General features: G+C 42.0%; 1 protein-coding gene across 7 annotated transcripts in view; it reads right to left on the bottom strand.

Moving 5' to 3' along the window:
• Window positions 1–9,004: 9,004 nt before the first annotated feature.
• The window catches only part of Rme-8 (receptor mediated endocytosis 8), a 159,629-nt gene continuing 156,404 nt past the window's right edge, over window positions 9,005–12,229 (bottom strand). For all 7 annotated transcript variants that reach the window (XM_076188250.1, XM_076188254.1, XM_076188253.1 and 4 more), the window contains one exon: window positions 9,005–12,229. This exon is cut by the window's right edge and continues 1,127 nt beyond it. The gene's annotated coding sequence lies outside the window, so the exon portion shown is untranslated.

Raw genomic sequence — 12,229 nt, 5'->3', positions numbered from 1 at the left:
GACCAAGTGACATTTTGCGTCCACCAAGGGTTAGCGTCATTCAACGTGGATCTCAGAATTCGCCTTGCCTTTAAGCAGAACAGATGTCTAGGGGAAACAAAAGTATTGTAAAGTGCAACGTGTGTGTAATCATCTCTCACACACACATATAACTATAACTAGTCATACGCTATGTGCAACCATTATAGACATTTTTTTTTCCAAACCCTATATTTTTGTGGGCTTCTGATTGCCTCAGAACCCAAGAAAATTTTCTTTATTGTTCATTGTGTATATAAACGACTTGGGTAATGGGATTAATAGTGATGTTAGCAAAATTGAGGATGACACTAAGATAGGACGCCGTATTAGGTCGGGGGAAGTGCTGAGACACTGCAGGAGGATCTTAATGAATTGTTTGCATGGTCGGTGAAGGAAATTGCAAATGGATTTCAATATCTCAATGTGCAGTGTGTTAAACGTAGGGTAGGTAACAAATATTAGAGAAAACAGAATATGAAAAGGACCTGGGAGTGGTAGTGACTCCTAACCCTAAATACAGGAAACAGTGCATTAGCGCCAGAAATAAGGCTAATAGGGCATTAGGATTTATTGCTAGGATGATTGCAAGCAAAAGTGCAGAGATGATCATTAAACTCTATCAAGAGTGACCAATCCTTGACTATGCGGTACATTTTTTGTTTCCGTTGTATAAAATGTATATTAATTCACTAGAATCAATACAGGGAAGAATGACCAAAATGATACATAGGCTTAGAAACTTGCCATACAAAGACAGGTTAAGGCATCTTTACTTACGCTCTCTGGAAAGTCGAAAAGTGCGGGGTGATCTAATGGAGGGATTCAAGAGTAAATGGTGATTCAGGCACGGTCATTATATCAGGACTCGTAGTAATGAATTTAGATTGGAGAAATTTAGGTTTAAGAAGAAAATAGGCAAGGACATTTTACAGAGTGGTTAACGGATGGAATGTATTTAGTAACCATGTAGTGAGCGCTGAAACCATTGCTTGCTCTAAGATCAGATTAATTAAGATTAGATGATCTTATGGATGAGATGATATGTGTTAATGGACATGGAGCGGCCTTGTGTAAGCTTTATGGTCTCTTGCAGTCTCCTTCATTCTTATCTTCTTATGTGTGTAGTCTGATTGCATTCTTTAGCGTTTGATCAATGTTGTGGTTCAGCATTAAACTCTTTTATATCGCGCTGTATACAGAGGCCCAGGTACACACTTCATCTAGATCTTGTTGCATGCAGGTGATTTTTTCAACACTGGTGACAAGGTAACTCATGCTAGTGTCATCAGCAAATGAGTAGAGGAGGGAGGCTTCAACACTTGCGCCTATGTCACTTAACCCATTCAACTCATGTCGGCCGCTTGCGGTGTAGATACGAAAAACCTGATATGGTAGGCATCGTGCCGGCCCGTACATCCGAATATCATCTGATGCGGCTTGACCGCGCGAGGACTGACGTCATATTTTTCTGGTGTTTGATCAAACATTTTGGTGTTTTATGATTTTTTTTTTTATTTGACCAAATGACAAGAATCTTGTCATCGTAGTTTAAAGGGTTAACTGAATTAGGAAGAGGAAAGGGTTCAGGACTGAGCCATGAGGTACTCCGCTGTTAACAAACCTCTCTCCCGACTTGTAGCTACCTATTATGACAGTCTGCACAGTGAGAAAGTTGTGTAGCCATTTTCCCAGTTTGCTATGCTGAGGGATCTTGGCTTTGTGGTGTAGGATGTTGTGGTCTACCTTATCGAAGGGCTTAACGTGGTCTAGAAACACAGTTTCCACATTCTTTCCCTCAGCAATGTTTTCTAGTACCAGTCATGGTGTGCCAAGAGTTTAGAGAGGCATGATTTCCCATTACTGAAGCAGTGTTGGTTTGTATTTAGGCGATTGTGTTTTTCGAGCCCGGGCCAGTTCTACCTATTTTGACGCCTTAGTTGAGATCAGAATATGGCGCCCTGTCTGTTTCTGTCACAACTTTGATGTTGTGACACAGTATTTACTGTTTTCCATTTTTTTTTCTTTCTTTAGCTATTACCTTTCCTTTACTCTGTGAAAGTGTTGAAAGTCTTAAAGTACCCAGTGATAACTTTTTGTGTGTGTTTTATTCCCTTTTCAATCGAGTTACAGTTTTACGAGTCCCTTTTCTCTACAACTTTTGTGTGAGAGTTTAGCACTAATTGGTTGACAGTGCCTTATTGACCCTAAGTATCGTAAATTCTAGTCCGGAATAATTCCATCTCATCGTACAAAGTTTGTCTTCACGAACCTCTCATGCCGAGTCTTCAGCAGTGGCGGCGCCAAGGGGGGCCCCAAAAAAAGTGGCCAGCCCCCCCAACTGAAATGAGCAAATTGAAAATTTAAAACACTCGTTGAAATAATTTTATTAAGTGGAATTTTTAATTGCCAGGGCTAAAGATTTGTCAGCCATCAGTGCTAGCCCAACCATTAATCCCCTCCCCTTCTGAAATGAGGATAATATATGTGTATTATCATATTACTATTAACCCCCCAAAAATTTGCTCAGCCCCCCTTAGCCTCCCCAACTAAAAATTCCTGGCGCCGCCGCTGGTCTTCAGAGGTTCCTATTATTTTGAAACGTCTCAAATTATTGACTTCAGTTATTCACTTTGTCATTATTATTCCTTTAAATTTGTGTTATACTTAACACCTTTTTGCCTATGTATCATCATTTGTTCTTATCCTTATTGTTTTGTTGGAGAGACCGTTGCTTTTCACACCCCCTTCTGCGTACCTGCCATTTCTTGTTTAGGCTAGTTTGAATTAGGTATCACATGTTCCTTTCCTTTTAACTAGTAATTATTTCACATGACTATTAGAATCACCTCATCTTCTGCCCCGACATCACACCACATTCTTTACGTAAATCAACGATTAGGAAAACACCTGCCATAAACAACGCATCATCCCCTACCCACACTGCCTCGGGGGTCGCGTCGGGCAGTAACCACTCCACCTGCAAAGCAAGATCTATATACACCAGGTCTAACCGCTTGAGCCGTTCTACGCAGCTTCTGACGTCATCTGGCTGCTTCCGTTTTCTCTTTGTGGAAACACTGAAGAAAACTGTGAAACGTTAAGTAAGACTGGAACTATTATATTACCCCCCCCCCGTTATCTCTCTCTCTCTAGCTCATTGCTATTATCAGTGTGTGTGTGTGTGTGTGTGTGTGTGTGTGTGTGTGTGTGTGTGTGTGTGTGTGTGTGTGTGTGTGTGTGTGTATTTTATGGGAAGGGGATATATCGTCGTGTGTGCTTATATGCGTACATGTTCACATGTGTGTGTGATTCATCTTTGTCTTTTGGATCACGTATTGGACTCGTGATCGACAGCTATTTCCCTCCCGGAAGAGAGCTCAGAGCTCGTATGTCCGATCTATGAACTTACACGCACTTACACATATCTCCAACTTCCCGCCCACGAGAGTTGGAGTAACGACTCGAAGCGCAGCGAGACTGAAAAAAAAATCTGGACAGGATTCAAACCAAGTACCACCGATACCTTGACATTATATACCAGACTCAACCAATAGCGCCACCGAGTCGTATGATTAATTGTATGTGTGTGTGTGTATTTATATAGTTTTATTTTACGGGAAGGGGAGATATCGTCGTGTGTACTTATATGTGTACACGTTCACATATGTGTGTGTGTGTGTATTCACCTCGGATCTGCTGCAGTCTCTGTCGAGACAGCCAGACACCACCCTACGGCAGAGAGTTCAGAGCTCATTATTTGCCGATCTCTGGGTAGGTCTGAGACCACTCACACACCACACACCGGGACAGCAAGGTCACAACTCCTTGACTAACGTCCCGCACCTACTCACTGCTAGGTGAACAGGGGTTACACGTGAAAGGAGACAAACCCAACTTATCTCCGCCCGGCCGGGGAATCGAACCCCGGTTCTCTGGCTTGTGAGGCCAATGCTTTACCAATCCGCCACCGAGCCGTGTGTGTGTGTATGTGTGTGTGTGTGTGTGTGTTATGGGAAGGGGATATATCGTCGTGTGTGCTTATATGTGTACATGTTCAGATGTGTGTGTGATTCATCTTTGTCTTTTGGATCACGTATTGGACTCGTGATCGACAGCTATTTCCCTCCCGGAAGAGAGCTCAGAGCTCGTATGTCTGATCTATGAACTTACACGCACACATATCTCCAACTCCCCGCCCACGAGAGTTGGAGTAACGACTCGAAGCGCAGCGAGACTGAAAAAAAACAAAACAAATAAAAATAAACCTGGACTGGCTTCGAACCAGGTACCGCCGATACCCTGACATTATTTGCTTGACTCTCAACCGATTACGCCACCGAGAAATATGAATAATGTGTGTGTGTGTATTTATATAGTTTTATTTTACGGGAAGGGGAGATATCGTCGTGTGTACTTATATGTGTACACGTTCACATATGTGTGTGTGTGTGTGTTTATATGTATTTTACGGGGAGATGTCGTGTGTGCTTATGTGTGTACACGTTCACATGTGCGTGTATTTGCAGGGAAACGATGAAAATTAACATTTGGCTTAATTACTCTTTGGTTTGAGCCACAACCCTTAATGGTACAATAAGCCATATTGTCAAGATCTATATATACCGGTATATATAGATCTTTATTGTCAGAATATAACTAATTGCGTGGAGCGGTGCGAGCGGAGGCAACGACATGCCCGTACAACGAACCAGCTACAACTAACAGCGACGGGATGCGCGAACCCCATTTTGAGCAGCCAGGTGATGTCACGGGCCCGCTGCGCCAACACTCTCGAAATTCGGTCGGAAGTGGTTAGACTTGGTATATATGTTACAGTAAGAACACGTACCTAGGGATTACGCGTAATCCCTGAATGTTTCAGTGAATACGCGTAATCCCCGTTTCACTAACCTAACCTAAGGTTAGGTTAGGTACGTGTTCTTACTGTAACATATATACATCTTGCTGCAAAGGAGACACATACTCGGAGGACGTACTCGTTGAGACTATGTGAACACATCAAACTGTCTGAAAACTAAATCGAAGATCCAAATGTCAGCTATTACGAATCATTTTAAGGAGTTGGTGTTACGAAGTTCGTGTTTGGAGTGCTTGGGACATCGATACAGTATTGATTTAGTGAACGGCGAAGTATGGAATTGCGAGGATCCAGCCGCCGACCATTTCCAACCACGCGTTGATGATTCAACGTGGTCGGGCCCGCATGCAATCCAGGGCCAAGGATTGTCTATCATCGTGTATCTTCAACATAAAATACATCTGAAAGTGTTTCCCTATCAAAGGATGCTACAAACTTAGTACAGCACTGCAGGGATGAACAGAAATGTGTTACGATAAGTATTGATATAATTTTAGCTTTAGGTACTAAAGTGCGCAGGGTCAGTTAGGAAGGTCATCTCCACCCATATATAGGTACATTATCTAGGATTCGTAAATTATTATGAGTTTACCAAGAAAATTAGTGCTTGTGGGAAAAAATCCCAATTATGTTGTTTCTATGTTTGAATGGTGGAGACTACTTAAAATACAATAAATGTCAAGTGATAGATTATACCTGTGATTTACACCTCTTTTTCACCCCCTCCCCCTTTTTCTGAGAAACACATTCCTCGGGTCTTTCAGAACTACGTGCTTGTAGTGGAAGGGGGCAGTGCAATCCCGACTTGTTCCCGAAGTTCCTGGATCTTGGCTCCCAACTGCAGCTATCCCCACTTTCCCACTGCGCGAGAAATTCTTATGCCAATCAACCTCTTTCCTTCTTCCACTGTCCAGGGATTTCATGACAGCTCCCTACCCATTGACTGTATCCTGTTTATTTGTTGAAATTTGATAATAAACCTTGTTTGTTATGTGGTTAAAAAATGTTGGGTATGTATCTTCCACGCTTTCAGTATAATTGGCATGATATAGAAAAACATAAGTTTTGTGAGGCGATTGGTGGTACCCATTGACTATATTCTGTTCGTTTGTTGAAATTTGATATTACACAGTGTTTGTTATAAGGAGTCTTTAGATAATGCTCTACACATTTTACAATAAATAGAACACATTGCCTGTAAATAAACCATAGATTAAGTTGAATGCTCACGTTTGAAGTTGTAGTGACGTGATGCATCCTACGACCCGTCACACACTGATCAAAGAAATCTTCAAGTTCCTGTAGTTGGCAAGCTTAGTTCGCAAGGGTGTCCCTGCCAGCCAGCGGTCAGCCAATCAGGAACTTGGAAAGCTCTTCACGTTCCCGCCAGCCTCCCTTAAAAGGTCGGCGTTTCGCCGAGATGGGCAGAACAGTACCCAACCTGGGGAAAAACAGGCAACGCTCGCCCCACCTGTGGCTCATCAGGAACGCGCTCGCCAGCGGTGGTGGCGAGGAGTTACATCTCTTTGCCGCTGCCGGTCTGGTTACGGACCGATCTCTTCGTTGACGTCGGCAGGCGGGTTTACACCGCCCGTCTGCCCCCCCCCCTCGCACCGCCACTGGATCAGCTCTACAGGACTTCAAACCCAACCTGGGGAAAATCAGGCAACGCTCGCCCCACCTGTGGCTTATCAGGACCGCGCTCTACACGCGGGAAGTGAACTCGACTCACTTCCCGTAAGATACACACATACACCTCTCACGAACAGTGCCACAACACACGCACAAACATCTACACTTACTTTTTCTTCGACTAAAATTCGCTTCCTTTCTAACTTTCTCTTGTACTACATCTTCTCATTTCAGTTTACCTCCCACTAAAGATTTTTCCGTTTTTCGACCTTTCTCTACTACTACGCCTCCTACCATTTTCTAAACTTTTGTTGGTGATCCTAATCCTAACCCCTCCAAGCTCCCGGTCCATTTCTCCCGAGCCACGACCACCAATAAACTCCTAATCGCTGGCAATTCGCCCGGTGGCAATATCCCTCTTTTATACGCTACTATCTTTTCATTTTCTAACAGACATTCTTCCCCTCCCACAAAAACCGATCCCGCGCAAGCGAGGTGGTCTTTCCTAGAGATTCAGATTCAGAACAGTACCGGCCAGCACACACAACAACATCTCGTCCAATCTTCTAGTTGTCCCATCGAGCCTCGCCGTCATCATCTGCTACCGCCTCGCTGACGTTAGGCTCCACGTCCAGCTACAACCATAAGCTCCACTAAGCTGTGGCCTTAGTCCGAGCTTCACCAATATTTCTCATGTGACACTTCTAGTGTCGCACCTTGTGGCTAATTACCAAAAGAAAGAGATTAGATATTTTGTGTTGATTTTCATTTGTCCTACCGTTGTTCCGAACTAAAACTACTACAAAGTGGTGACCCCGGAGTGACAATAGTGCTGTGAGTGAAAACATTCCCGTGTCATATAGTGCCAGTGACCAAAGTGTGCAGCAGCTACGACAGGAAGTGGCCGACATGAAGACTTTGCTCAACCAGTTTTTAGCCGAGAAGGGAAGCCATCAACCACCACGTAGCCCCGCTCCACGACAGGATACTACCTCCTGCTGGTACCATACCCGCTTCGGAGCCAATGCGCTCAGATGCACGCAACCATGCAGCTGGTCGCAGGGAAACGCCAAACGCGGGGGTCGGTAACCACCCCTACCCCCGCTAACCATACCCACACCCTCCTCTCAGGGCATGATCGCCATTCTGGCCTATCCTTCCTGGTAGACACAGGTTCAACCGTCAGCATCATACCCCCGACGGAAGAACCCAACCACGGTACACGTTGGCCATCCTACGACCTGCTTGCAGCCACCATAGCGTCCTGGAACTCCACAATGTCAAGTTCCCTTGGACAATCGTCATAGCAGCGGTACAGCAACCCATCCTTGGCTACGACTTCCTCCAGCACTACAATATGGTAGTTAGCGCCAAGGACAACTGCTTGTACCACGGCACAACAAGCATACCAGGAACCACCACTAACGCAACTTCCCACCAGATATCGTCACTCCAGCCCGATGGCGATTATGCACGCATCCTGCAGGAGTTTCCCCAGCTAACATCGCCAGACAAGACCAACACCACCACCACCCCTCACAGCATCATGCACCACATCCAGACATCCAACTTCCTGCAGAAAACTGGACTAGTAACAAAACTATAATTACCATTAACCAATGAAACCAACACACACAATGTAAGATAACACTCAACAACAGCATAAGACTGTCCATAAGGATGAAAGTATTGGTAAACTAGTCCACAACAACCTGATCCCAATGAAGAAGTCAACACTGTAGAATGCTTCACTAAAGCAGTTCTTACCTGCCTAGGAGCAAAGTTCCCAACCCGTTACCATGTACAAACCACGTGGCATGGAACGTGTGTTGTCACTCATGTGGCTAGACCTGTTACACTAGCCACACACACCTGCCTGAGACAGTGTGACCCTGCTTGACCTGACCTAACCTAATCCAGTGCAATTATGTAATTACACAGTACATATCAGCTTCTGGCTGCATGTAAAATTAGTTATTCTGATCAATTAATGACAAACTACTTGCTAGCACTCTTTTTCTTCTCACCATAGCCCACAGTGGCTACAACCACTTCCCAATGAACATGGTTATGGGATACAAGTATACACAATAAAAGATGCATTTGCTATGTGCCATATAAAGTGAAAATAAAAGTTTTTTTCATATATGATAGGAAATAGCATTCCTTAGACTGCAATGTTGTTGTGATTAGGAAAAATATCTAATATTTTGTTGATTCTTAGAGGTTGTCAATTACAGTAAAGTATTCAGGGCTTCTGTGATATATATATATATATATCATCATTTAATCAGCCTTGTGGGTAGCAAGTTCAGGTTAGAATTCCCGCCCCATGAAAGTGTCGTGCTGGAGTATATGCCCTCCACCCCCCCATATGTGAGGGCCCTGCATTAGAGTGAGAAAATTTTCAGCCATTCACTTATCAAAACATACATGCCAGATTATTCCTGCCATTAGGATATAAACAATACAAAATAATCATTTATTTATTTTCAAATAGTATCACTGGTGGATATCGTCATTACTATGTGAAGGAAATAAAGGCTTGCTATGTTTTCAAGCTTTCATGTAACTCAAAAGTGACTTGTATACAACTGGAATCATGCTGACATAAGAACACATCCACATTTTTTATATAAAAATCATTATGTACATTATATAGTACAATTAGTGTTCCCTTCATCACAGACATATATATAAAATGCAGATCTAAATTTTCATTACAATATAACCAGAATAATGTATTTGAACTATTGTAATCCATATATTGGTTGAGTTTCAAGTAAGGGTAACATTTTGCATCAAAAGTGTCACTGAAAGAAAATGAGTGAAGTGCTAACTTTCTCCTTTGGATGGATTACCAGGGTCTTGACATGACTCAAATGCTATCAGCAACAAGTAGACAACAGCTGTCCCTTACAACATAGTGACAAATTATAACTTTTTTTTTTTTTCTCTAGGAAACACAAATTTTATTCAGCAATGGAGAATATACCCGACTCAAGGAGATTTAAAATCATCCAGGCACCCTTCAGTCCAGGTTACAGCCCTCGGATGAATAAAATTGTCCAGCGTTTCCCATAACAAAATATCAGAATGATGCCACCTTGTTGTGGTGGTTAACCAAGATTTCCTGTGTACAATGGCTGTACCACTCCACTTGCACAATGGTTTCGTACAACAAAATATCATCACTGGATAACAAGGCCACATACAAATGTTCTCCTAATTACAGGCATACATATGCTCTTACCCATCTGCATATATAAAGTGAAATATATATTTTCAATGACAACATGGCTTTTTAAATAGGTACACATAGGCTATGATTTTGGGAGCTAGACAGCATTCAATAAAATAATAATTTTTTTCTATGTATATAAAAAAAATGATAAATAAAAAATAGGAATATCAATCAGTCTTATAAAGGAATTTGATTTGACCTTAACTTTGTATGATATTTTCTATATCAATAATTCATTTTGCCACCAAGGAACAAAGTAAAATGGAGGCAGAATCTAGGGTAATCAAGATATGCATTACAGTTTATAAAAGAAAGTAACATTATTTTTCCTTGTCACTACTGTTCCTTGAAATTAATGTCATGATAGGTAATGCCATCTCTAGGAAACAAGAAATTTATGATGATGAAAGAGATGATAGCATATGAAAATTAATAAATCAATGACAAACAGAAAAAGTAAGATATATACATAAAAAATGGCCAACAAGAAATTAAACAAGAAAGGATAAGACAAAAAATTACATATGAAAACATGATGACTGGTACATTAAGAGAGAAGCAGTACTGACAAAATATAAGGATTTTTTACCAAAGGAAATTACATTAAGCAGTGGCATTACATTCCCCCTTCCCCTTCCAATCATAAACTCACCAAAATACAGCGCCAAAGGTCTAGCCTCTACAACTGGATAATTTCTCCTACATAAGCAGACAAGATATACTTCTGGCATATTTTTATTACCTGGGGCAGAATACTCAAAGCTCTCCAAGCTGTATGGTATATGTTAGGTTGTAGGATGTCTTCAATTCAAAATTTTCCTCATTAGCTTAGTGCTGCAGCCAGAGTATGTATTGTCACAGAAGTTCAAGTTTACTACAAATAATAGTGAAACTGGAAATTGGATAAATCATGTACAGGATCTTTTGCTATGCAGCTGTTGAATAATGAATGACTGATCACAAGATTAAGTTTTCCTTTCTAAAATCTTGTACACTAAGTAATCTGCATGTGATTGGTGGTGCTATCATGTGATCACTGGTCTTGTTCACTACTTAATTTCCTATTGAGAAGATATTGGTTTCCCTTTGGACAAGAACTCAGGACTAAGAGATCTATTTATATACCAAGAGCTCTTTTCCCCCTAACAAGAGAGGTAGCCAAGTCAAAGGCATGTACCTACTCCCACCCACCCCACTCCCCTTCCTCCTCCTCATCTTAGCTCCTCATGGATGTATCCTGTCTACTGCCCTGGGTCAGAAGCAATCCAGCAAGACACAGTACATCCACAGCAACCACTTCACTTAATTGGCAACCACCACCCCCTTCTCTGTCCCCTCATGTAGAACAAGAGAAGACAGGGAGAAACACCTTTGGGCTGCATCAAAATATTCACACAGAAGCACACCATACCCCACTACTCCCCCATCCCTCCCTTCCTTGCATAACAACACCATCTATACAAAGCCACTCTCCACTCATCTCCCTTCCTTCCTCAACAGACATTCCCTCTTTCTCAACACCCCCTTCACCTCATCCATCCATCTCATCCTGTCATCCCTTCTAGTTCACAGCTCTTTTTCTAACCTTTCTTCACTCATTCTTTCCATGTGTCCAAACATGTGTCCAAACCATCCCAATAGCTAAATCACCAGTGGAAACCTCCCAATTATCTATTTATCATATTCTATATTTTTTGTCATGCATAGGGTAAAGACAGCAATAAATCAAGAAGCAAACTGCATAAAATCATCATCATACACAAATAAAATCCATTCAATCACCCCTCCTGTCTCATCTCATCACCTCAAAGATACAGGGCAGACCTGTCCCCAATCACACTGTTTGGGCCAAAAGGTAGTCCTGAGTGGCAAACATCTTCTATAACACATCCCAACATCTGATGCTGGCTTACTTCCACTGCTTAATTGAATGGCAACCCCTCACTCATCACCCTCCAGTCTAATTCATTCATTCACTCCTATCTTTTGCATTCTCTTCTTCCTTCTTGACAACACATGCCACACATATCTGAAATTGACAACAATTGCAAAAAATACCCCCAGAGATTCATGAGAGAGTAAAAGGACCGGTGCCAGTCACTGTGGAGCTGTGGGTTTCCAGTTAGTGAGACCCAAGGCAAAAATTGTTATCATGATAATTTATCTCTCTATACTGCCCACTGCCAGCCCCTCAGGCCTGCTCCTCCATAGATATGAAGATGAACAGTGGGAGGATATCTCTAATGTCCATTTTCCAGGATCACCTCATACAAGTTCCTGTCATCCTACAATTATTATTGTGAGGCAGAATTAATTATGATACTTGGTTTCTCTACATAAATATTATGGAAGAATACTCAAATGCATTATGCACTGGATTTATCTTATCACAATAGTAAAACCTTTGTAAAAGGTATGTAAACCTCATTACTACTGTAAAAATGTTTGGTATA

This window comes from Oratosquilla oratoria, chromosome 7 (genome assembly GCF_046742065.1).
Source record: "Oratosquilla oratoria isolate Oo_2021 chromosome 7, ASM4674206v1, whole genome shotgun sequence".
In the NCBI taxonomy this organism is placed as follows: Eukaryota; Metazoa; Arthropoda; class Malacostraca; order Stomatopoda; family Squillidae; genus Oratosquilla; species Oratosquilla oratoria.
This window is presented reverse-complemented; position numbering and strand designations above follow the sequence as displayed.